Source organism: Amblyomma maculatum, chromosome 1 (genome assembly GCF_055883805.1).
Source record: "Amblyomma maculatum isolate TAMU_Amacu chromosome 1, ASM5588380v1, whole genome shotgun sequence".
NCBI classification, from domain to species: domain Eukaryota; kingdom Metazoa; phylum Arthropoda; class Arachnida; order Ixodida; family Ixodidae; genus Amblyomma; species Amblyomma maculatum.
The window spans coordinates 150,942,620-150,970,525 of record NC_139344.1 but is presented as its reverse complement, the minus strand read 5'-3'; the positions used below and the strand labels follow the sequence as shown (position 1 = coordinate 150,970,525).

The following is a 27,906-nucleotide window of genomic DNA, read 5'->3' as shown; positions in this document are numbered from 1 at the left end:
GATGTGAGCTTTCCGGCATGCGTTACACGGTGCTCGTGAATACTTTCAACCGACAAAAAATTTGCTGAAAACGCATGTATTTTAGCATTATAATTTGCACAATTACTAGAAATCATCCCAGGCTGGGCAAAATCCAAAAACTTGCATATCCTCTTTTCGCAGTTTCATGGCATCGCTGCCATTGTCGCTGGCTGAGGTGGTGCAGTCAAATCCTACGAAGACTGCGAGTGGATGAAGGCTGTGCAAGCTGTGCCGCTGGACGGGCCTCTTTTTGGAGCACGATCTGGAGCCGCAGCGCAGGTTAGTGTTACGGCCGTAAGTAGCCTCTCTCTGGCGCCCACGTCGGCTGTCAGCCTCTTGGTTCCCTGCAGTGCCGCGTAGAATCAATTAAGTACACCACAGACCATGCATGGGAAACATACACGGTCCAATTGCGTACCAACATTCTCTCCTGCGGCGTCTTCTTCGCCAAGAGAAAATGAATGGTGTCTGTGGAACCGCTGCTACTGCGGGAACCTGCCATCCTCGAAGGAGTCGAAGCCGCCGCAGAGATAAGTTGTACCGTAATGATTGATGTCACTCTGACACTTGCCTCGGCCACCGTTGACAGGCTGGACTGCAGTGGTAACCTTGGACTGGACGGGTGCGCCGGTCGTGCTAGAGGGATAGATGGCCGTTTGTGAATTCGCTGACACATCACGTGCCAGACGAGCTTTTCCATGGAGGCGTTTCTTCGCTTTGGGATAGCAGTGGTAGGCATTCCACTTGAAGTGCAGGATCTGCAAAAGGGCCGTCGCTCTTCGCCTCGTTTGCCACGGTTCAATTTGTAGCAAGGAAATAACCGGAGCATTTGCTGCAGAGAACAGTCTTCGAACAGATCCGCTCGAGGGCACGTGCCTGACCTGCTGGCGCTGAAGAAGACGACGGAAAGACACGATACATACAAGGGCTCACGCAGTGCTCTTCTTCTTCAGTGATATGGTTCTCGCGTGGTCTCTAGGGCGGAGCCACCAGACGGGAGGTTTATTTTCGGACACTGTAAACTGTGAAGTGGACCAGTGTCGCAGCACCTCTTAAAGCGTTGTGAAGACTACGGATCTAAATCACCTCAGAATGCAACCTAATGAAAAAGAAACATTTCCCCCTTCCTTTCCATGGGGTGGGATAGGAAATTATTTGATTATTGACAATTGCTGCTTTAAAGAGATAAAAAAGGGAGCAGAAATAAAAAAAAATACTAACAATTAGGAGGCTATTTGGGATTAGCAGCGCCAAAAAATGCAATATAAAGAGAGCACGCCATTGCGTATAAATCTCCAATGACAGGCGGTTTGAAAATATTTCAAGACAATATAGAATGGTACATTGCTCAATACATGAGGGGCATTCGAAGTGTTTTTATATATATTATGAGGTATCTTAATATTATGTGCAAGCCGGGCGCTGCGGGACGAATATTGAAATCTGGGCTTTGCAGTGACAGTATATACTTTATTTGTCAGTGTGTCGGTTCGCGATTAAGGAATGCGTGAATGCAGAATATGGTTGGAAGCATCCTGCACGATGTTTACGATCGAGTTGGTTGTGTATTATCTGGTCTGTAGAGGATGCGTCTTTGAAATATGCCTCTGAACTTGGGCTCCTGGCTGTGACATCGCTTCAGTCGTCGAGTTTCGTCTGAGAGAATTACGCCTTATGCTCTTATCGATTATACCCTGCACTCACCTTTAAGCAAAGTTATCAGCCACAGTTGAAATCGATATATGTCTCCATTAGACTACATGCACTTCCTTGCCGTTAACTCATTCTATGTAGTGTGTGAAAATTTATATCTCATATGAGCAACAAGCGTCACATCGCAGTGTTAGTGCGCGGTTCATCAAAGAACCTAGTATGCACTGCGACTAAACCTTCCGTCTGGGTACGTGCATATACATGTTAATTGATTGATTACGATTCGTTAACAGTTGCCTGAAATAGAAGAAACTCAAGTACTTTCAGGCTAAGGGTTAATAACAAACATGTAGGCTTGGTTAACAGTTCTGCAGATATCATCAAGGGCTGTGTTTCTGAGTAATTCTTGTGGCCATTTAGTCTTTAAATAGTCACTAAACCACTTCTTTCTGTTTTTTGTGATTGCGGCTCGTCAGATTTATGAATCGTTATTCGCATTGCGGTTGTACGTATATATACTGGGATTTTACGGAATAAAGTATTATTCTACAGGCAGCGGCATATATGCTTGAAAAAGGATAGGTACAAGTTAATATTTCCAGAACACTGTTGAATCTACACTACAGAAATGCGGAAGCCTTAGCATTGCTGCTGAAAGGAAGCATCAAGTTTGTTCATTTATCTCATTATCGTTATCAACTAAATGCACTGTCATTATCATCGTTACTGTCATCCTCACTGTATGATATGCGTATCACGGTCCCGGCGTGGCGCAGTTAGTTAAAACGCTCGGCTGGATATCCAAGGCTAGGAGGTTAATTTCCGTTGGAAACAGGATTTTTATTTTTCTGATGGCTTCATCATGACGTCATTTGATTTACAGCTTTAGTGTTACCGGGCGATCGCTGACAGTATGAGCCATTAAAGGGCCACTGTCCAGGGAAGGCCCTTTTAAGCAAAGGAGCCCAGTGTTTCGATCAGGTACCGGAGATATTCTGTGCAAAATGCTACAGTGACACGCGCGCCACAAAGCATCGAAAATACAATTCAAAGCTCTCTCATGCTCTCCTCTGGGAAGCCAGCTTCCCCGTTTCCTGCGCTGGCCCGACGGGCCACAGCAATGACGTACGTATCGCGAACGATGTCCATTGGTCCGTCTCGCTGACTGACGGGAGAAGGATGGGTGTCTACCGCTCGCCGCGCGCTTTTCCCTCGCCACGACGAGACTGAATCCAGCGGCACGCGCTCCCTCGACCGTTTTTTTTTTCCCGCGCTCGCGAAGAGCCACGCCCCACCTCCCGCTAAACGCGGAGGAGGAAGCGGAATTTGTATTGCGGAGGCTAGACGGCCTCGGGCAGGCGAGTGAAAAGCCTTTGCGAGGGAACGGAAGGAGAGAGGAATGATAGAATCGCTGATTGCGGTGGCTGTAACTGCGTTATTAGTTACTCTTTTCAAAAACATTTTGCGGCCTTGCGTTCTAGGGGCGAAGTCTCACAGTCACCGGGGAAGAAAATACTTTCGACCGGAGGGTGGACAGTGGGCCATTAAAGTCATTCGTCTTATTACTTTGCCGGAAGCCGGCGGTGGCTTGCGCACTTAGGAACAGCTTAGCAGAAAACAAATTTTTCTTCGAGGCCGAGCTCTGCACTACCGGAATCAAATGTTTATTGGACGCGTCTGTTCATAAAAAGATTTTTCTTTTCAATTTTAATAGTTAACCACTTAGAACACTACGTCCTTTTCTGTCGACTGTCCGCTTTTCAGAGAGCCCCTTGCTTGGAGAGTCGTCCTTCTCTCCTTCGGCACAAACATCGGGATGCTTAATCTTCCTTGTGATCACGTGACCATTCTGGCGGCACCAACTGCATCGCGGTTTTGGGCTGCAGGAAGACCCTGCCCAATCATGTGTCGTTACACGTTAGTGGCAGCCATTTCTGCAAAGCATGGCAACGACGAGACCATAGCAGTACATCTTTGCTGCCTATAACCATCCGATAGACGACTTGGGCGCTACGAAGTGCACGAATGCTTCGTGTGGCTCTAGCGCTCGTTTTTTTTTCTTTCCCCCTTTTTTTTTTCTTTTCTGGCAAGCTTTATATGTACGAATAACAGAATTTTCCACTGTGCTAATCTTGTGGGCAGTATGATCGCTGCCATGGATCTATGGAGGAATCGATGCAGAGACCATAGAAAGCCAGCTGTTTTAAACCTTCGCAATTAAAAGGACATTCGTACAGGCGAATGGTTGCAACGCATGATTATAACGGCGGTAATGCGGCCATCCATGCGCCAGTTGTTTGGTCGCAATTGCTCCTTTCCTTCCAGAATGTCCCTCTCCATTGTCTTTCACTGAACACGTTGAAGTAAGTTTCGGTATGCAACATTGACTAGGGAAGATCTTTAGCAAAGGGAAATGATAATTTTTACTGGCTCTTCACGTTTCTCGAAAGGCTGTAGCGTGAACAGGTGTTTCTTTGTGGTGCCTACTGCTGGCCTCAATTCAAGAAGCGAAATTCCTTTCCTAGCGCAGGACCTTCTCGCCCGCACGATGTGTTACACACCACGTCATTAACAGGCGCGTACTTTCCCTTTGTCAGAACTGCAATGGCTATCTTGACACATAACACAGATCAACCTATTCATCGCACGTTATTTCTCTCATACAATCTTCTTTCCATTATGCTTATGAAGGTTGGCTCCCCACAGCCGGACCTCCGCCCCGTTTTCTAGTCACACCTATTACGACACATCGACACTGTTCTCAAACCTGCAGTGTTGCATTCGTATACGTGTATTTGCTTGCGTTCCTTCTTCAGATGTAGGCTAATTCGGGACCTCACCATCCTGTGGTCACTGCATCGCACTTTCCCGATTACCTCTACATCTTGAATAATGGCGGGGGTTGAACACATTATGAAGTCGATTTCGTTTTTAGTCTCCCCGTTAGGACTTCTCCATGTCCATTTCCGGTTCTTGCGTTTGCTGAAGAAGGTATTCATGATTCTGATGTTATTGCGCTCTGCGAACTCAACTAGTAACTCCCCCCTACTATTCCCAGAACCAATGCCATAGTCACCTACTGCCTGGTCTCCTGCCTGTTTTTTCCCTACCTTGGCATTGATGTCTCCCATTAGTACAGTATAATGCGTCTTTACTTTTTGCATTGCCGATTCTACATCTTCATAGAAGCTTTCAACTGCCTGGTCATCATAACTACATGTAGGTGCATAGGCTTGTACAACCTTCAGTTTATACCGCTTATTAAGCCTAATTACGATGCCTGCAACCCTTTTATAATACTATAGAATTGATCTATATTACCCGCTATATACTTATTGATAAGGAAACCTACTCCTAGTTGTCGCCTCTCTGGTAAACTTGAAAATCTGAAGAAGGAACGCAACAGATTAGTGAGGAAGAAACCCGTCAACGAATTAGCGGTGAGGGGGAGGGCAGCAGAGTTCAGGATCTCGCTACAGAATAGGTATTCAGCTCTAACTGAGGATGGCGACATTACCCTAGAGGCAAGGAACAATAATTTCAGAGATATCATTACTGAGTGCGCGGTAGAAGTAGGCGGTAGGATAGTTAGAGAGGATACCGGTAAGCTGTCTAAGGAGACGAGAGATTTGATTAAGAAACGCCAGAGTATGAAAACTTCCAATCAAACAGACCAGATCGAATTGGCCGAGATATCAAAGCTAATCAATAAGCGCAAGGTGGCCGATATAAGTAAGTATAACATGTAGAAAATTGAGCATGCTGTAAAGAACGGGGGAAGCCTTAAAGCGGTAAAGAAGAAATTGGATATATGTAAAAACCAGATGTATGCGATAAGGGACAAGGCGGGCAACGTCGTCACGAATATGGACAAGATAGTCAAAGTAGCCGAGGAGTTCTATACAGATCTCTACAGTAGCCAAAGTAGTCAGGACCGTAATGAGATTTGCAGTAGGGAAAAACATGCAGACGTTCCACCTGTGACGAAGGATGAGGTCAAGATAGCATTAGAAACTAGGAAAAGGGGGAAATAAGCTGGAGAGGATCAGATAACTACAGATTTGCTGAAGGACGGGGGGGATATCGTGCTAGAAAAACTGGCCCCCCTGTATACGCAGTGCCTGGTGTCATCGACGGTACCGAAACCATGGAAGAATGCAAACATTATCCCCATTCACAAGAAAGGGGACTCTAAGGACCTTAAAAATTACAGACCAATCAGGTTAATGTCTGTTACGTATAAGGTATTTACTAAGGCAATCGCTAATAGAATCAGGACAACCTTAGACTGCAATCAAGCAAAGGATCAGGCAGGGTTTCGGAAACGGTACTCTACTATCGATCATATCCATACCAACAATCAGGTGATAGAAAAATGCTCGGAATATAACCAGCCCTTATACATAGCATTCAATGACTACGAAAAAGCATTTGACTCAGTTGAAACCTCGGCGGTGATGCAGGCATTGCGAAATCAGGGGGTAGACGAGCCGTGCGTGAAAGTGCTGGAAGATATATATAGTGGCTGCACAGCAACCATAGTTCTGCATAAAGAAAGTAACGAAATTCCAATAAAGAAAGGTGTTAGGCAAGGAGACACAATCTCCCCAGTACTATTCACAGCTTGTTTAGAGGAAGTATTCAGAGACTTGGAATGGGAGCAGTTAGGGATAAGGGTAGATGGAGAATACCTCAGTAATCTGCGATTTGCTGATGACATTGCCTTGCTAAGCAACTCGGGGGATGAACTGCAAATAATGATTGATGACCTAGACAGGAAAAGTAGAAAGGTAGGCTTGAAAATCAATATGCAGAAGACTAAGGTAATGTTCAACAGCCTCGGGAAGGAACAGCAGTTTACATTAGGTAGCGAAATACTGGAAGTAGTAGGCGAATATGTCTACTTAGGACAGGTAGTAACCGCAGATCCGGACCACGAAAAGGAAATAACAAGAAGAATAAGATTGGGATGGAGCGCATTTGGCAAGCACTCGCAGATTATGACTAGCAGCTTACCGGTATCGCTCAAGAGGAAAGTATACAACAGTTGCATCTTGCCTGTACTCACCTATGGGGCTGAAACGTGGAGGCTAACCAAGAGAGTTCTACTTAAGTTGAGGACAACCCAGAGTTCTATGGAACGAAAAATGGTAGGGGTAACATTAAGAGATAGAAAGCGTGCAGAGTGGGTCAGAGAAATAACTCAAGTTACCGACATTCTAGTAGAAATTAAGAAGAAGAAATGGACATGGGCAGGACATGTAGTTCGAAGAGAGGATAACCGATGGTCGCTGAGGGTAATAAACTGGATTGCAAGGGAAGGAAAGCGTAGCAGCGGCGGCAGAAAGTTAGGTGTGCGGATGAGATTAAGAAGTTCGCAGGGGTCAAGTGGATACAACTAGCACAGAACCGGGTTAAGTGGAGAAATATGGGAGAGGCCTTCGCCCTGCAGTGGGTATAATCAGGCTGATGATGATGATGATGATGATGATTTGCTTGCCGTGAAGTCAATCTATATAACGTGTGAAAATTGGAATCTCATATGAGCATCACACGTCACATCGCAGTGTTTACGCGTGCGGTGCACCAAACAACTTAGTATTTCACGTGACTAAACCTAATCTAATAGATTGATTAGGATTCATTAATAGTTGTGTGAAAGTGAAGGAGATTCAAGTGCTTTCAGGGTAAGGAGGAATAAGAAACATTTAGGCTTGGTGTACAGTTATGCAAATATATATCACTTCTCAGTTCTTCGCACTTGAGGCACATCACATTTATGCATCTTTATTCGCAGTGCGGTTGGACGTATATATACTGCAATTTTACGGAATAAAATATTAATCCACAGATAGCGGCATAAATGCTTGGAAATGGATATGGGTATACAAGTACAAATGCCGACAGCACTGTTGAATCTACACTGCAGAAATGCGGAAGCCTTAGCGTTGCCGCTGAAAGGCAGCATCAAGTTTGTTCATTTATCTCATTATCATTATCAACTAAAAGCACCGCCATTTTCATCGCTGCTGTCATCATTGCCATTATCGCTAACTGCTGCGTCATTGTCATCGGTACAATCATGCTCACTCTATGATATGGGTTTCACGATCCCGGCGGGGCGTAGTTAGTTCAAGCGCTCGGCTGGGGATCCAAGGATAGGAGGTTCGATTCCCTGTGGAAACAGGATTTTTATTTTTCTTATGACTTCATCATGACGTCATATCATTGACAGCAGTCCCCGCAGGGGGCACCTGTTAAAGCAGGTGTTTGTGTGTTTTGTGCGACACCACGGACCCCGAGCACCCACGCTTAGCCGTGCGTGGCATCGTCGTGTCTGGGGAAAAGGGGATCCTGGTGGTTGAGCCGATGCCGAGTGTTTGGACCTTTAAGGCCCCTCGGCGGAGGCAACACACCACTTTGGCCCACGCTTCCCATAGACGACACCTCCGGGCTGACCCACCCGGGGTAAATCGGCAGTCACCTTTTCCTGTTCTCCCCTCCATCTTTCACTTTCCTATTTTCTTTCTTAGAACTGTCCTGTCCTCTCTTACCTTCTTCATTTCTTCCTACTTCCAGGCGGCGAGGGTTAACCTTGTGTGGCTAGCTACCCTGAGTTACGCCATATTGGGTTATAGTTGCGGTGTACAGCTGGCGTGGGCAGGAATAGACAATTTCTGTCCCGTCCCCTCGTTGGGCTCCATGGTGGGTGGCTGGCACTGCAGCCGAAAAATACACTTTTTATGGCATCTAAACACCTTAACCCCGATCGTCCTCCTTCTAAAAGGGGGCGCACCGAGACCACCATGTTCTTCTCAAAGAACATAAACAACTTTCCTCGTTTCCACGTGGTCCACAGTGACCACGAGGAAATCACTGCACGACTTGTGTCCCCATTTGTTGTTTCTCGAACGTTGACTGAGGCCATTGGCCAGGGCTATAAGATAAAGAATCTTGGAAACAGTGACCTGCTACTAGAATTAATATACAACCATCAGTATCAGAAGCTAAGTGCAGTCGAATCATTTGGAGAAATACCGGTACAGATTAGCCCGCACCGATCACTAAACACTGCCCGAGGAGTCATCTCTGATGATGACCTTAGGTACGTCAGTGAACAAGAACTTCTTGAAGGCCTGAAGGAACAAAATGTCACAGATGTTTACCGGATAAAGATCAGACGAGATAACAAAGAGATAGAAACAAAGCACATTGTACTCACCTTTGCTGCAAGCACTCTCCCAGAATCAGTCGAAGTAGGCTACACAAAGATAAAACTGAGGCCCTACATCCCTAACCCACGCCGCTGCTTCAAATGTCAGAAATATGGCCATGGCTCTCAGAGTTGCCGTGGCCAACTCACATGTGCAAAGTGTGCCTCGCACGAACACCCTACAGACAACTGCGAAGAACAGCTGCTTCTCTGCTCAAACTGTGAAGGTAACCACCCAGCTTATTCACGCTCATGCCCATACTGGAAAAAAGAAAAAGAAATAATTACACTGAAAGTCACCGAAAACATATCTTACGGAGAGGCACGAAAGCGGCTTTCTCTCCCTCAAAAGCCACACTACTCCGTTGTGACGCAGCAGGGCGCGGCATCACAGCGGTCGTTGGCACCTGCCCAGGAAGCACACAGTTCTTCCAGGGCAGCGCCACCTGCGCCCTCGGTGGAGTCAGCTAGCGCTACTCCACCACCACCCGCAAAGCTGGCTGCGCGGACCCCCAGGTCAGCCGGCCCAAAGGCCTCGACCCATGAGTCGAGGCCTAAAACTGACAATCCTGTGCTTTCTGCACAGTCGTCCACCGCATCTGAAGATGCGATGGACACAACTTCTTCACCCCAGCTGCCTAGGCGGCAAAGCTCACTGGAGCGAAAAAGAAAGGGAAAAGTCCCAATAACAGGTCCCAAGGACCTACAAACCTAAATTTAAACTTGTCCCTTAAATAACTTTTAATTATGGCGCTCCTCATTTATTGGAACTGCCGAGGACTCTTTAAAAATTTAGATGATATATATGAAATTCTTGCGGACTATCAGCCAAACATACTTTGTCTGCAAGAAACCCATTTAAAACCAGCAGACTCAAATTTCCTTAAGCAATATAATGTATTCAGGAACGACAGGCTAGGCAGCTCTCACTCCTCTGGTGGCGTTGCCATTGTAACACAAAAATCAATCCCCTCTCGAAACATCTCACTCAACACAGACTTAGAGGCAGTGGCAATCAGAAGCTTAGTTTATGGCAAAATAACAACCGTATGTTCCCTGTATATTGCTCCAACTTATAAGCTAAGTAGCGAAAGTTTTGAAAAATTGATTGATCAACTTCCGGAACCTTGGTTGCTGGTCGGAGACTTTAATGCTCACCACCCATTATGGGGATGTACAAGAACGGACTCCCGAGGTGTTCTAATCGAAAAATTCTTATTGTCCTCGGGATCATGCTTACTAAACACGAAACAGCCAACTTACTACAATATAGCTTATAACTCTTACACATCCATAGACCTAGCCATTGGCTCCTCGATGTTCCTGGCAGCTACAGAGTGGACTGTCATTAACAATCTATACGGAAGTGACCATTTTCCGATCTTAATAAAATATACTGGGAACGGAAATGAAAATGTGTCGAATCCCAGAAAATTCAAAGAAAATGCAGCCAACTGGAAGATGTTCAGGGAACAGTCATCATTGGCCAGTTCATCAGTTACTGACTTAGGTGTTGATGAAACTCAACGCTTAATCACGCTGCACATCATAGAGGCAGCAGAAAAATACATTCCACAGACGTCAAGTAAGCCACGAAATAAACGAAGACCCTGGTGGAATGCAGAATGTAAGACTGCTCGTGAAACTCAAAACAGGGCATGGTCGAAACTACGCCGATACCCCACAGCCGAAAACCTAATAGCCTTTAAGCGTGCAAAGGCAAATGGCAGGCGTATTCGACGCATCTCCAAGCGAGAAAGCTGGTCATCATTCCTTTCTTCAGTGAACTCCTATTCTGACGCACACAAAGTTCACAACAGGATAAGAGCACTTAAAGGATATAGCACAGTCCCAACGCCCCTTGTCAGCACCAGTGGTGACTCTCTTGAACATCAAGCAGACACACTAGGGCAACACTTTGAATACATATTCAGCTCAGCACACTATACAGATTCCTTTTTGCGGCACAAGGCAAGAGAGGAGAGGAAGCACATACATGATAAAAGGCCATCCTCAGGAGGATACAATAGCCCATTCACCATGCAGGAGCTGAAGATTGCACTAGACACATGTGGTAACACAGCTCCAGGTCCTGACAGGATCACATATGGAATGCTCAGGCATCTGCATGTGAACACTGTTGAAACCCTACTCTACCTGTATAATAAAGTATGGGCCACAGGATGCTTTCCTAAAGCATGGAAGGAAGCGATCATCATCCCAATATTAAAACCCGGAAAAGAACCCACACTTGCTGCTAGTTATCGGCCTATCGCACTAACCAGCTGTCTATGCAAGCTTTTTGAGAAAATGGTAAATCGTCGCCTTCTCCATTTCCTTGAATACAATGGTCTTCTTTATCAAAACCAAGCTGGTTTTAGAGCTGGGCGATCAACAGCTGATCAGCTCATTGCCTTTGAGTCTTATGCAAGGGATGCTTTTGCACATAAACAACATTGTTTATCTGTCTTTTTCGATCTTGAAAAAGCATATGATACCACTTGGCGCTATGGTATCATCCGCGACCTCTTTTCTCTTGGCATCACAGGAAACATGTTGAGCACAATTCGAAGTTACTTGTCTGAACGGACCTTCAAAGTTCGTGTTGGCAATGCATATTCAAAGCAGTACATTCAAGAAAATGGTGTCCCTCAAGGTGGTGTTCTCAGTTGCACACTTTTTGTAGTCAAAATGAACTCTTTAAAAAGCGTGCTGCCAAAAACTATTTCTTGTTCTGTATATGTTGATGACGTCCAGATAAGCTTCAAATCTTGCAACTTGGCCATCTGTGAACGACAAATTCAGCTAGGTGTAAACAAATTGTCCAGGTGGGCTGATGACAATGGGTTTAAATTTAACTCTGGAAAGAGTGTTTGTGTACTTTTCTCTAAGCAGCGTGGCATCAGGCCTGACCCCAACATTACACTGAATGGCCAGAGCCTTGCCTTTAAAAAAGAACATAAATTTCTTGGCGTAGTTGTTGACGAAAAACTTTCCTTCATTCCCCACATAAAACAGTTGCGACTGAAGTGTCTCAAAGCGATGAATTTGCTAAAAATTCTCTCTCACCGGTCATGGGGCACAGACCGCGACTGCCTTCTGAACCTTCTGAATAGTGTAGTTCTATCACGCATTGACTATTGCTCGATGGTTTATGGGTCAGCATCATCCTCTGCGCTAAAATTGCTCGATCCCGTGCACCACCTCGGCCTTCGCCTCGCTACAGGCGCTTTCCGAACTAGCCCAATTGCTAGCCTCTATGTCGAGGCGAACCGATGGTCACTGCAACGAAGGAGACAATTTACTTCTCTAACTTATGCTATGAAGGTACTATGCCAACTGGACCATCCATGTCGTCGGCTCCTGCTTGACAAAACTGGCACAGCACTTTTCTCAAAAAAACCATCTCTAACACCACCATATCCAATCAGAGTTGCCACGCACATTGAATATCTGAATGTTTCGGTTACCAGTCTTCATACAACTTCCATAAAAGACCTAATTGCTCCTTGGGAAATGCACGGTGTTAATTGCGACCTGTCGTTTCTTGAAGTGGGCAAACATGCATCCCCTATTGCCATACAGCAGCATTTCATGTCACTTCAGGAGAAGTACACTTGTGATGAATATTACACTGATGCTTCGAAGTCTGCTCAAGTCTCCTGTGCAGCACATGGGCCACAGTTTTCACAGTCAAAAACCCTGAACAGAAATACTAGTATATTTACCGCTGAATGCAATGGTATCCTTTTAGCTGTGAGACACATTATAGAAAATAAAATACAGACGTCGATCATCTACACAGACTCCCTCAGTGTTTTAAAGTCCCTATCCTTTTGGAAATGGCAAAATAAGAACCCAGTACTGAACTCTCTTTATAACACCCTTATGTTTGCCCATGAACAAGAAATTAAAATTACACTGTGTTGGGTGCCAGGCCACCGCTGTATACCTGGTAATGAGGCAGCTGATAGGCTAGCTGCTTCAGCTGCCCTTCGAAATGACACAGACATTGATAAGATAACTTATCATGACCTCAAACCACACATAAAAAACATGATTAGACAACAATGGCAAGAGGAATGGGACGCAGCATCAGAAAATAAACTACACACAATAAAGGCAAAAATAGGCAGGTACACCACAGAAAAACAACACAGATTTAAAGAAGTAGCCCTGTGCAGGCTGAGAATTGGCCACACATACATAACCCATACATATCTTTTAACCAACTCTCCTGCACCACACTGCTCGAGATGTGGTGATCGACTCACTGTCATACATGTTTTAATCATATGTGCACAACTGGAACCAGAAAGAAGACGTCATTTTCCCTCCTTGTTCACTCATCAAATACCTGCACACCCATCCATTTTTATTGGCGACAACCCAATGTTTCCTTTAAAACAGGTGCTTAAATTTTTATCACAAGTAGGCTTTTTACATGAAATTTTTTATCGACGTGGGTCTCAGCCCGCTCCTCCTTGAGAGGACGGATGAGATATTTTAATACATCTACTTATACATTGCGAATCCATTATATATCACAAATGAATTTTAGGCCCTATACACCATTGTTTTTAGCGATATCACAGAGCGAATACATTTTTAGGCCCTATACACCAGTTTTTTATCCCTTCATGAAAAATCACAACTATTCCATCATATAAACTTGAGTGCACCATTAACCTTGAGTTTGGCGCTCTTTGGCCTGAGTCGCCCTTGCGCCATTAAAATCCATCATCATCATCATTGACAGCAGTAGTGTGACCGGACAGAACGCGGACAGTAGGAGACTATAAAGGCTTTCGCCATTATGCCTCATCTGAGGCCGGTGGTGGTTTGCACTCTGGGGAACATGTATAGAAGCAAAAAGAGGTTGTTATTTATTTTTTTCTAGGCTGAGCACAGCACTATTGGAATAAAACGGTTACTGGACGTCTGTCTGAAATGTATTTTTAAAATTTTTCCCTGCGATGTGATCCACTCTTTTGAGTGGATAAGTCATGCACGTTCTATCTTATCAAATTTCAGGCAACTGGATGTGCACTGCAGGTGGCCCTTTTTTATTGAATGTGGTACGTCCTGTGACACGCAATATAGTTCGCCGTGCAGAAACAGTAGCTAAAGCAACTTTACAAGGAACCTTGTGCAGGTATATCTGAGTGGCTAGGGATACTGAGTGGGGCGTGGTTAGGATTCCACGCAAATATGTATATTTTCATGTACAGCCGTCATAATTTTTAATAATATAGCGCGAGTGTTGACCAAACTGCTGGTCAGCGCCTTATAATCTCGATAAGCGTGCAGCACGTCCTGAGATAGCATCGTCTGCTAAGCTCTTCCGATCACGAGAGCACACGCCCTGCCACAAAATCTATTCGCGAAAACCCGACGGAAAACAGAGCATGTACGCAAGAATAAGGTGTGACAGCTGTGACTTTCCTCTTTCTTATTTCTATTACGGCTGGCCATGCTGGCGAAACGGAGTTAAAATAAAGAAAAAAATATTAAGCAAATACACCAGCATCCGAAAAGATTTTCCTCGAATGCGAACCTTCTGATTTGAGCAGCCCTCTGTTAGGTGGGAACATGATAAAAGAGGTAACAAAAAATATGTGTGCTCTACTGGCCGACATATGTTTTCTGTTGAATTTTTTTTTTTTGCGAACAGATATGGCAGGGCGTGTCGCCTCACGATCGGAACAACCTAGCAGACGACGCTCTACCTTCGTGCGCGTGCTCAAACTCTGGCCGTGTTGCCCGCTTATCGCCGTTGTAAGGCGCTGGCCAGCAGTTTGGTCGACGCTCGCACTATATTATTAAAAATCAGGACGACTGTACGTGCGATCCTCTCGAGTTCTCGTGGTTCGGGCGATGCCACCAACGAATATTTGCAGACATGAAGAGCAGCGAACAGCCGTTGAAAGCCTACGGTGTGTTAAAGAGCGGGCCATTGTGATTTTTCCACGTGACTTTTCTATCAAGGCAGGCGTGTGGAACATCTCAATACATTCTGCAGGAAGCTAATAAAAGGTTTGCTTTGGTTTAGCTTTTACGATGTAACGTCCCAAAGCGACTCAGGCTATAAGAGACGCCGTAGTGGCGCACTCCGGCAATTTCGACCACCTGGCGTTGATCAACATGCACTGACATCTCACAACGCAGGGATGCCTTTTCGCTTTGGCTCCATAAAAACGCTGCCGACGGCGATCAACCCGAGTTCACCGCCACAGTAGTCGGGCACCTTAACTACTGCACTACGGCAGGGGGCACTAATAAAAGGAGGAACCTATTACAAAGGAGGAGGGGGGGGGGGAGTAGTTAATTATTACTCCTTAACTCCCACTCTTGAGGCTATGAAACTTACAAAGCATTTCCTGGTGTTCTTAAGAGGAAGAGAAGACATTCCACGCGCAGACTTCCAGCCCAGCACGACCTTTGTGGGCTTTATAGAGGCGGCGAGAGGAGTGTTTGCAATGATCGACTGGTCGGACAATAACGTTGTTGGAATTTCTACGGCAGTGAAGGCCCGTAGCACAAAGAAGAAATCAAATCATATTTTTGTGTTGATTTTAGGCAAGCCGGAAAGAACTAACGAGAGGACCTGTGATTTCGTTGTAAGAAAGCAAGAAAAAAAAATAACGAAATGCCCCAAAAGAGGTATACAAACACAACCCCGGCATAGAGTGATGCAAAAAAGGTGCCGAAGGTGTCTTTTTAAGGACCTGTAAAGAACAGCTTTAGTCGTGCTAGAAAAGTCATTTAATTGTGTATTTCAAAACTACTTATCTTACTTTGGCCACCAGGTGCGCGTATGCAAAGTCCTCAAAAAAGTGTGTAACCATTTTATTTGTATTGTATTGCGCAAGAAACACCGTCAAGCAATTTAAGTTGTCTGCCCAGAATTGTGCTTCTGCCGTATACTAAATTATGAAACGCTATTTCCAACTAAAGCTGCGCTGTTATGAAGGAGAAAAGGGGAACAGAACCAAATGCACATGGCGTTTGTGAAAAGCCGCTTTCACAAGTAACAGCGAGGGCATTAAATGCTGCTTTCTTTTTTATCGGCGAACTCTGACGCATGAGAACGCAGCCATTTAGTTCGGGGTTTATTACATTTTATGTAGTCCCTAGTTGTCATGAGGAGGTTCTTACCAGTGCCAGAATAGTGAATTCATTTGCAAGCAAAAGTATGGCATTGCGAAGGAAATCATTTAGCGCTTTTCTCTAGTATGAACGAAGGAAGACCCAAAATATAAATTTCTAGAGAAAATAATTTACCAGAATCAAGGACAACTTAAGCCTGCAGTGAAGCTTCACCAACATTCATGACCGCCACCAAAAATTAATAAGAATAAAATAAGTAGCCTGTTGTGAAATTGGCCTTAGCGCAGAGCTGTGACTGGCACCGTCGTGTGCCTCGCCTACGATTGCAACCTCTAAAAGAAATCATAAAGGCCGTGTTGGCGGTAAAACCTTTTTATCCAACATATACAGGATAGGAGTCCGCCTATCTGCCTAGACGGTGTACTGGAGTCCTTGAACTTGGGCGGCATGTTCAGCCATTCGGATTAAACCTAGCTGAAACTTGATGTTTGAGCTTAACAATAGGGTCTCCGAAAATTCTTCCGTTTCTGCTTCTTGATCTGTATCTTGGATTTATGGACACGTTTATATACCATATGTAAGTTGAGCCCTATCCCGACATATTTTACGTCTCACAATTTTTCCCGTTATCACTAGCTAAGGTTGTGCAGATTGGGAAAATTTCTTGTTTTAGGCGTTCCCGGACGTTTTTTGGCTCTTAGGAAGTAGAAACAACACGTGACCGGTGTAGCGGTGTGGCGTCTCATGGGCACCCAGCTCCACGCGCAGACAATGAAAAATTATGACAAGAGCCATTCCATGCTGCCGCAGTTATTCCAGTGAGTACAACAGTGATTTTGATACAATTGGGTGTCTGTGACACCAGTACTGGTGGTATTGAGTATCAAGTAGCCATGAGTGCAACTAAGGATTCTCGGTTTACATGCCTCTCAGGTGCAAGGGACTGAGGGTGGCATCTCGTGACTGCTTTTTGTGGAGTATTTGATGCAATCGATGAAAACGCGCATGAATACTTATCATAAAAGCGTACAGGCAGACAGAAAAACCTTTATTATACGTAGGAATTCAGGGCGCGCAGGCCCCTGGGTCCCCGCACGACCCCACTGCAACTGAAGTGGTTATGTCCCTGAGGTTCATAACACTGGCAGCCCGGCCGGTGGCGATAGTCTGCACGGCCGGGTCTTCCGAGCGCATCAGGGTCTCCCAGTCCTCCCATTTTTTCAAGTCTCCTAGGCCCCACGGGGCAGGGTCCACCAGGTAGAGGGAGCGGATGTGGAAGGAAGGAGCAAAGGGTTCAGGGCAAAGGGTACTGGCATAAGTGGGGAAGGAGGGATGGTAGTGGAATTGGGTAAGGAGTGAAGGAAGAGAGTGTGTTCGCATTCTGCGTCATAGTATTGCGTGTGTATTGCCTAGGGAGTGGGTTGGTACAACTGCCGCGAGGGTGCGTCGAGCTGCGTAAGCCCGCTGAACTAGTGGATGCGCTCCTTCATGAATCCCGGATTAGCGTCCTGTCCGGAATTCCCAGAGTGTGCATGCACCCATATCAGCGCCACATGACGGGGCGGGGGTGCATCGGGCGAGTCCAGTAGACTAAAAACAAGGACATGGACTAGATCTCGTACAAAATGTAGAATCACTGTTTTTGAATAAGCTAAAATGTACGGGGCCTACGTGCAGGTTATGGCTATTGGAATGGCGGCTACCTCTGCAGCTTCTGGGGAGGTGCCTGGGGAGAGCGGTAATGTGATGAGAGGGGCTGGGGAGGAATCCACCACGTCTGCGGTCGCTTCATCACCCGTGCATGCAGTGTCTACCCATTCGCCGTCCGACTAACCACCATAAAATCAGCGGAGACCCTTTGCACGGACTATGCGGCGCTGGTCATCCTAGGATGGATGCATATTTTTTGGGAACGGCCTGATAAGCAGTTCTCGATGTACGCCTGAGGGATGGAGAGAAGGGTTGGGTCGTTAGCCGGTATCCTTTACAACACACCATTATCTGTGTATAATAACTCCGAAAGCAGAGTGGATTGCATCTTCACTGCTGTGTCTTCGTTCCGGCGATCAAGGAAGAAACTGTTTACAAAATGTTAGGGTAGGCATGTGAAGAGAGGAATGTAAATTTAGAGTATAGTCTAGGAGTCTACTAGCCCTTACAGTAGGAAGTGAATTTTATACCCATTAGGTTCTACTTCTGCGCCGCAACCTGCGTCTAGCGGTGTCTCATCATAGCCTGAGTTTTGGGACGTTAAACTCCTCAAACCAAACCCAAACCAAACCAAACCTGAGTCTTGTGTTCTTTTGAGCGAACATGCAGAATACGTCCCGTCGGCAATAGAGGCTCCAACCGCTCCATCTCCATTCACGTTTTGGCAGGGCAATATAGACTAGCAGAAGATAAACGATTGAGCTATATCCGAGCTCGAGAAGTTCAAACAAAACGAGTGGTGCTGTGGAATGTGTTCCCTGGGCACGTTATGGAAGCCCTTGCCACCCTCACAAAAACAGATTTGGGACACACACACACACACACACACACACACACACACACACGCACGCACGCACGCGCGCACACACACACACACACACACACATATCAATTAGTCTATTAGTTTTTCTAAACGCTTCACAGCCCATGCGTGTGACTTCTGGCGAACTGAGATTGTGGATCAAAGTCCAGAACGCGCCGCTCGTGGTTACCAAAATCTTAGTCTATGAGTGTTCGGGCTGGCGGGTGGGGTACGTTGATGTAGATGGCGTACTGATGTGAGCTTCCGGCATGCGTTACACGGTGCTCGTGAATACTTTGAACCGACAAAAATTTTGCTCAAAACACATTTATTTTAGCATTTTAATTTGCACGCTAACTAGAAATCATCCCAGGCTGGGCAAAATCCAAAAACTTGCATATCCCCTTTTCGCAGTTTCATGGCATCGCTGCCATTGTCGCTGGCTGAGGTGGTGCAGTCAAATCCTACGAAGACTGCGAGTGGATGAAGGCTGTGCAAGGATTGCCAGTGGAAGGGCCTCCCTTTGGCGCACGATCTGGATCCGAAGCCTTGGTTAGTATTACGGCCGTCAGTCGCCTCCCACTGGCGCCCACGTCAGCTGTCAGCCCATTCGTTCCCAGCAGTTGACCGTAGAATCAATTATGTACATCACAGAGCATGCATGGGAACCATACACGTTCCAACTGCGTACCAACATTTTCTCCTGCGGCGTCTTCTTCCCCAGGTGAAAAAGGATGATGGTTGTGGAACCGCTGCTACTGCTGGAACCTGCCATCCTTGAAGGAGTCGAAGCCGCCGCAGAGATAGGTTGTACCGGAATGATTGATGTCACTCTGAAACTTGCCTGTGCCACCGTTGAGAGGCTGGACTGCAGTGGTAACCTTGGACTGGACGGGTGCGCCGGTTGTGCTAGAGGGATAGATGGCCCTTGGTGAATTCGCCGACCCATCTCGTCCTAGGCGAGCTTTTCCACGGAGGCGTTTCTTCGGTTTGGGATAGCAGCGGTAGGCGTTCGACTTGAAGTGCAGGATCTGCAAAAGGGCCGTCGCTCTTCGCCTCGTTTGCCACGGTTCAATGCATAGCAAGGAAATAACCGGAGCATTTGCTCCAGAGATCAGTCTCCGAACAGATCCGATCGAGGGCACGTGCCAGAACAGGCGCTGAAGAAGACGAAGGAAAGACAAGAGGCATATAAGGGCTCCTAGAACACCCTTACTACCTAACACAGCGCTCTACTTCCGTTATATGGTTCTCGCGTGGTCTGTAGGGCGGAGCCACCAGACTCATAGGCTGTATAAACTCGGAGGATTATTTCCAGACTTTGTAAACTTTGCAGTGCACCAGGGTCGCAGCTCCCATGAAAGCGTTGTAAAGAACGACTTTAGACCTTAAGCACACTAGAATGCAACCTAATGAAAAAAAAAAAAAACAGAAAAAACAAAGCAGTTCCCCCTTCCTTGCCAAGGGTTGAGATAGGAAATTATTTGCTTCATCACAATTGGTGTTTTAAAGAGATAAAAAAAGGAGCAGAAATAAAAAAATACTAACTTAGGAGTACTGGGGAATACTGCGCTACTTGATAGATAGAGAGAAGTGAAAGACGACACACGAATGAAGCGGAAACTTGCAACTGTTTATTTTTGCGCATATGCGTAGTTGTGGTTGAAGTGATAACGTGCGTGATCACACGCATGAATGATGTGTTTGTGATTTGACGAGAATGCTATATGTATATATGTACGTGTTTTGTCGATAAAAATAAACAGTTGTAAGTTCGCGCTTCATTCGTGTGTCGTCTTTCCCTTGTCTCTGCCTATCAAGTAGCGCAGTATTTCCCAGTATGATCAACCAACTGGCCACCGTGTTTGCATTGTTGACTAACTTAGGAGGCTATTTAAGATTAACAGCGTCAAAAAATGTAAAATAAAGAGACCACGCCATCGCGTATAAATGTCCAATGACAGGCGAGTTGAAAATATTGTAAGAAAATATGGAATGCTACAGTGCTCAATACATGAGGGGCATTCGAAGTGTTTTTATATATATTGTGAGGTATCTTAACATTATGTGCAAGCCGGGCGCTGCGGGACGAATATTGAAATCTGGACTTTGCAGTGACAGTATATATTTTATTGGTCAGTCTGTCGGTTCGCGATTAAGAAGTGCTCGTATGTCGAACATGGTTGGAAGGATCCTGCACGATGTGCACGATCGAGTTGCTTGTGTATTATCTGGTCTCTACGGGATGCGCCTTTGAAATGTGCCTCTGAACTTGGGCTCCTGGCTGTGATATCGGTACAGTCGTCGAGTTTCGTCCGAGAGAATTACGCCTTATGCTCTTAGAATCGATTATACCCTGCACTCAGCTTTAAGCAGTGTTATTAGCCACAGTTGAAATCGATATATGTCTTCATCAGACTACATGCACTTCCTTGCCGTGAACTCTGTAACGTGTGAAAATTTAAATCTCATATGAGCAACACGCGTCACATCGCAGTATAAGTGTGCGGTGCATCAAAGAACTCAGTATGCACTGCGACTAAACCTCTCGTCTGGGTACGTGCATATACACGTTAATTGATTGATTACGATTCGTTAACAGTTGCCTGAAAGAGAATGAACTCAAGTGCTTTCAGGCTAAGGATTAATAAGAAACTTTCAGGCTTTTGTTAACAGGTCTGCAAATATCGTCAAAGGCTGTTGTTTTGAGTAGTTCCTGTCGCTATTTAGTATTTCAAATAGTATATAAATCGCTTCTCTCAGTTCATTGCGGTTGCATCTCATCACATTAATGCATCGTTATTCGCATTGCGGTTGGAGGTATATATACTGGGATTTTCCGGAATAAAATAATAATCTACAGGCAGCGGCATATATGCTTGCAAAGGGATAGGCAGGAGTAAAAATTCTGAGAAAACAGTTGAATCTAGACTACAGAAATGCGGAAGCCTTAGCGTTGCTGCTGAAAGGCAGGATTTATTTATCTCATTGTCATTATCAACTAAAAGCACCTTCGTTTTCATCGCTACTGTCATCATTGTTGTTATCACTAATTGCAGCGTCATTGTCACTGCTACAGTAATCATCACTGTATGATATGCGTATCACAATCATGGCGGCGGGGCGTACTTAGTTAAACCGCTCGGCTGGGGATCCGAGGCTAGGAGGTTCGATTTCTGGTGGAGAGAGGATTTTTATTTTTGGGGTGACTTCATCATGACGTCATTTGATTTACAGCTTTAGTGTGAGCGGGACAGTGCTGACAGTATGAGCCATTAAAAAGCATTCGTCGTATTACTTTGTCGGAGGCTGGCGGTGGCGTGCACACTGGGGAAAATCCTACCAGGAAACAAAGGTTTCTTTGAGGCCGAGCTCTGCACCACCGGAATCAAACGATTACTGGACGTCTGCTCACAAAAAGCTGTTTTTTCCTTTTATATTTATAGTTAACCACTTAGAACGCTATGTCCTTTCCTTTTAGCTGTCCGCTTTTCAGCGAGCACCTTGCTTGGAGAGTCGTCCTTCGGTCCATTGGCATAAACATGGGTATACTTAATCTTCCTTGTGATCATGTGCATCTTCTGGTGGCACCAAATAACTCCATTGCTTGTTTTGGGCTGCAGCAAGATCATGTTCATTCATTTGTCGTTACCCGTTAGTGGCAGCCATAGCAGTACAGATTTAGGCTAATTCGGGACCTCACCATCCTGTGGTCACTGCATCGCACTTTCCCGATTACCTCTACATCTTGCATAATGGCGGGGATTGAACACATTATGAAGTCGATTTCATTTTTAGTCTCTCCGTTAGGACTATTCCATGTCCATTTCCGGTTCTTCCGTTTGCTGAAGAAGGTATTCATGATTCGTAAGTTATTGCGCTCTGCAAATATTGTAACTCCCCCCTGCTATTCCTAGAACCAATGCCATAGTCACCTACTGCCTTGTCTCCTGCCTGTTTTTTCCCTACCTTGGCATTGAAATCGCCCATTAGTACAGTATACTGCGTCTTTACTTTAGGCAAGGAGACACAATCTCCCCAGTACTATTCACAGCTTGTTTAGAGGAAGTATTCAGAGACTTGGAATGGGAGCAGTTAGGGATAAGGGTAGATGGAGACTACCTCAGTAATCTGCGATTTGCTGATGGCATTGCCTTGCTAAGCAACTCGGGGGATGAACTGCAAATAATGATTGATGACCTAGACAGGAAAAGTAGAAAAGTAGGCTTGAAAATCAATATGCAGAAGACTAAGGTAATGTTCAACAGCCTCGGGAAGGAACAGCAGTTTGCATTAGGTAGCGAAATACTGGAAGTAGTAGGCGAATATGTCTACTTAGGACAGGTAGTCACCGCAGATCCGGACCACGAAAAGGAAATAACAAGAAGAATACGATTGGGATGGAGCGCATTTGGCAAGCACTCGCAGATTATGACTAGCAGCTTACCGGTATCGCTCAAGAGGAAAGTACACAACAGTTGCATATTGCCTGTACTCACCTATGGGGCTGAAACGTGGAGGCTAACCAAGAGAGTTCTACTTAAGTTGCGGACAACCCAGAGGGCTATGGAACGAAAAATGGTAGGGGTAACATTAAGAGATAGAAAGCGTGCAGAGTGGGTCAGAGAAATAACTCAATTTACCGACATTCTAGTAGTGATTAAGAAGAAGAAATGGACATGGGCAGGACATGTAGTGCGAAGAGAGGATAACCGATGGTCGCTGCGGGTAACAAACTGGATTCCAAGGGAAGGAAAGCGTAGCAGGGGGCGGCAGAAAGTTAGGTGGGCGGATGAGATTAAGAAGTTCGCAGGGGTCAAGTGGATGCAGCTAGCACAGAACCGAGTTAAGTGGAGAAATATATGAGAGGCCTTCGTCCTGCAGTGGGTATAATCAGGCTGATGATGATGATGATGATAGCAGTACATCTGCTTTGCTGCCTATAGCCATCCGATAGAAGTCTTAAGCCGTACGAAAAGTGGCTCTAGCGCGCGATTTTTTCTCTACCTTTTTTATTTCTTTACTGGCAGGCTTTATATGCACGAAGAACAGAATATTCCACTGCGTTTATCTTGTGCGAAGTGTGATTGCGGCCATGAATATCTTTGGATGTATCGATGCAGAGACCATAGAAAGCCAGCTGTTTCAAACCTTCGCAATTAAAAGGACATTCGTACCGGCCTATGGTTGCAACGCATGATTTTCACGGCGGTGATGCGGCCATCCATGCTCTAGTTGTTTGGTCGCAATTGCTCCTTTCCTTCCAGAATGTTCCTCTCCATTGTCTTTCAAATAACACGTTGAAGTAAGTTTTGGTATGCAACATTGACTAAGAAAGGTCTTTAGCAAAGGGAAATTATAATTTTTACTGGCTCTTCACGTGTCTCGAAAGGCTGTAGCGTAAACAGCCGTTTCTTTGTGCCGCCTCCTGCTGGCCTCAATTCAAGAAGCAACATCCCTTTCCTAGCGCAGCGCCTTCTCGCCCGCACGATAGATTAAACACCACGTCATTAACAGGCGCGTGCTTCGCCTTTGCCAGGACTTTAATGGCTTTCTTGACGCAGAACACAAATCAACGTAATCATCGCACGTTTTTTCTCCCATACCATTTTACTTCGAATATGCTTATGGAGGTTGGCTCCCCATCGGCAGACCTCCGTCCCGTGCTCTAGCCACACCTATCACGACACATCGACACTGTTCTCAAACCTGCAGGTAACGCAGAGCTTACCTCGTTTTATGTTATCGCCCATAAAGGTACGAATTATTAACAGACTGTGTCGTCTTGAGTAATATTTCACTTACTCACTCACCCGGTCGGTCGGTCGGTCGGTCAAGGTCAATGTCAAGGTCAGGTCAGGTCAGGTCAGGTTACACACCCACACACACGCACACACGCACGCGCACACACACACACACACACACACACATGCACACACACACACACACACACACACACACACACACACACACACACACACACACACACACACACACACACACACACACACACACACACACACACACACACACACACAGGAATTTGTCCCGTATTAAATTTTCTGAACGCTATCCAGCCTATGAGTGTGACTTCTGTGGAACTGATACTGTGTGTCTTGAACAAAGTCCACAGCGCGCCGTTCGAGCTTACCAAAATCTTAGTCCAGGTATGTTTGGGTTGGCCGCATGCGTTGCTCGCGGCTTGTGAAAACTTTGAACCGGCACGAAACATGGTTCAAAAATCATTTAATTAAGAATTATAATCAGCACACTAAAATAGAAATCATCCCAGGCAGGGAAAAATCGAAACACTAGGACATCCTATTTTTGCAATTTCATGGCATCGCTGCCCTTGTCGCTGGCTGAGGTGGTGCAGTCGGATCCCTTGCAGACTGCGGGTGGATGAAGGCTGTGCGAGCAGTGCCGCTGGACGGGCCTCTTTTTGGGGTACGATCTGGAGCCGCAGCGCAGGTTAGTGTTACGGCCGTAAGTAGCCTCCCTCTGGCGCCCACGTCGGCTGTCAGCCTCTTGGTTCCCTGCAGTGCCGCGTAGAATCAATTAAGTAAAGTACACCACAGACCATGCATGGGAAACATACACGGTCCAATTGCGTACCAACATTCTCTCCTGCGGCGTCTTCTTCGCCAAGAGAAAATGGATGGTGTCTGTGGAACCGCTGCTACTGCGGGAACCTGCCATCCTCGAAGGAGTCGAAGCCGCCGCAGAGATAAGTTGTACCGTAATGATTGATGTCACTCTGACACTTGCCTCGGCCACCGTTGACAGGCTGGACTGCAGTGGTAACCTTGGACTGGACGGGTGCGCCGGTCGTGCTAGAGGGATAGATGCCCGTTTGTGAATTCGCTGACCCATCTCGTTCCAGGCAAGCTGTTCCACGAAGGCGTTTCTTCGCTTTGGGATAGCAGTGGTAGGCGTTCCACTTGAAGTGCAGGATCTGCAAAAGGGCCGTCGCTCTTCGCCTCGTTTGCCACAGTCCAATTTGTAGCAAGGAAATAACCGGAGCATTTGCTGCAGAGATCAGTCTCCGAACAGATCCGCTCGAGGGCACGTGCCTGACCTGCTGGCGCTGAAGAAGACGGCGGAAAGACACGAGACATACAAGGGCTCACGCAGTGCTCTTCTTCTTCAGTGTTATGGTTCTCGCGTGGTCTCTAGGGCGGAGCCACCAGACGGGAGGTTTATTTTCGGACACTGTAAACTGTGAAGTGGACCAGTTTCGCAGCACCTCTTAAAGCGTTGTGAAGACTACGGATCTAAATCAGCTCAGAATGCAACCTAATGGAAAAGAAACATTTCCCCCTTCCTTTCCATGGGGCGGGATAGGAAATTATTTGATTCTTGACAATTGCTGCTTTAAAGAGATAAAAAAGGGAGCAGAAATAAAAAATATACTAACAATTAGGAGGCAATTTGGATTAACAGCGCCAAAAAATGGAAAATAAAGAGAGCACGCCATTGCGTATAAATCTCCAATGACAGGCGATTTGAAAATATTTCAAGACAATATAGAATGGTACATTGCTCAATACATGAGGGGCATTCGAAGTGTTTTTATATATATTATGAGGTATCTTAATATTATGTGCAAGCCGGGCGCTGCGGGACGAATTTTGAAATCTGGACTTTGCAGTGACAGTATAAACTTTATTTGTCAGTCTGTCGGTTCGCGATTAAAGAATGCGTGAATGGAGAATATGGTTGGAAGGATCCTGCACGATGTTTACGATCGAGTTGGTTGTGTATTATCTGGTCTGTAGAGGATGCGCCTTTGAAATATGCCTCTGAACTTGGGCTCCTGGCTGTGACATCGCTTCAGTCGTCGAGTTTCGTCTGAGAGAATTATGCCTCATGCTCTTATCGATTATACCCTGCACTCAGCTTTAAGCAAAGTTATTAGCCACAGTTGAAATCGATATAGGTCTCCACTAGACTACATGCACTTCCTTGCCGTTAACTCATTCTATGTAATGTATGAAAATTTAAATCTCATATGAGCAACAAGCGTCACATCGCAGTGTTAGTGTGCGGTGCATCAAAGAACTTAGTATGCACTGCGACTAAACCTCCCTTCTGGGTACGTACATGTACATGTTAATTGTTTGACTATGATTCGTTAACAGTTGCCTGAAATCAGAAACATGTAGGCTTGGTTAACAGTTCTGCAGATATTGTCAAGGGCTGTGTTTCTGAGTAATTCTTGTGGCCATTTAGTATTTTAAATAGTCACTAAACCACTTCTTTTTGTTTTTTGTGATTGCGGCTCATCAAATTTATGAATCGTTATTCGCATTGCGGTTGGACGTATATATACGGGGATTTTACGGAATAAAGTATAATTCTACAGGCAGCGGCATATATGCTTGAAAAAGGATAGGTACAAGTTAATATTTCGAGAACACTGTTGAATCTACACTACAGAAATGCGGAAGCCTTAGCGTTGCTGCTGAAAGGCAGCATCAAGTTTGTTCATTTATCTCATTATCATTACCAACTAAATGCACCGTCATTATCATCGTTACTGTCATCCTCACTGTATGATATGCGTATCACGGTCCCGGCGTGGCGCAGTTAGTTAAAACGCTTGGCTGGAGATCCAAGGCTAGGAGGTTAATTTCCGTTGGAGACAGGATTTTTATTTTTCTGATGACTTCATCATGACGTCATTTGATTTACAGCTTTAGTGTTACCGGGCGATCGCTGACAGTATGAGCCTTTAAAGTAATTCGTCTTAATACTTTGTCGGAGGCCGGCGGTGGCTTGCATACTTAGGAACAGCTTAGCAGAAAACAAATTTTTCTTCGAGGCCGAGCACTGCACTACCGGAATCAAATGTTTATTGGACGCGTCTGTTCATAAAAAGATTTTTCTTTTCAATTTTAATAGTTAACCACTTAGAACGCTACGTCCTTTCCTGTCGACTTTCCGCTTTTCAGAGAGCCCCTTGCTTGGAGAGTCGTCCTTCTCTCCTTCGGCACAAACATCGGGATGCTTAATCTTCCTTGTGATCACGTGACCGTTCTGGCGGCACCAGCTGCATCGCGTGTTTTGGGCTGCCAGAAGACCCTGCCCATTTATGTGTCGTTACACGTTAGTGCCAGCCCTTTCTGCAAAGCATGGCAACGACGAGACCATAGCAGTACATCTTTGCTGCCTATAACCACCCGATAGACGACTTGGGCCCTACGAAGTGCACGAATGCTTCGTGTGGCTCTAGCGCTCGTTTTTTTCTCTTTCCCCTTTTTTTTCTTTTCTGGCAAGCTTTATATGTACGAATAACAGAATTTTCCACTGTGCTAATCTTGTGGGCAGTATGATCGCTGCCATGGATCTATGGAGGAATCGATGCAGAGACCATAGAAAGCCAGCTGTTTTAAAC

At 45.6% G+C, this 27,906-nt stretch overlaps 1 long non-coding RNA gene across 2 annotated transcripts in view; it reads left to right on the top strand.

Moving 5' to 3' along the window:
* LOC146204603 (uncharacterized) overlaps nt 1–27,906 on the top strand; it is a 66,598-nt gene that overhangs the window by 17,974 nt on the left and 20,718 nt on the right. The window contains exons 7-9 of one of the 2 annotated variants that reach the window (XR_014703973.1): nt 163–300; nt 18,924–19,061; nt 19,234–21,964. This is a non-coding gene — a long non-coding RNA (uncharacterized LOC146204603). Of the gene's footprint in view, nt 1–162; nt 301–18,923; nt 19,062–19,233; nt 21,965–27,906 lie in introns of those variants that run through there. The other variant, XR_014703974.1, reaches the window with a different exon arrangement.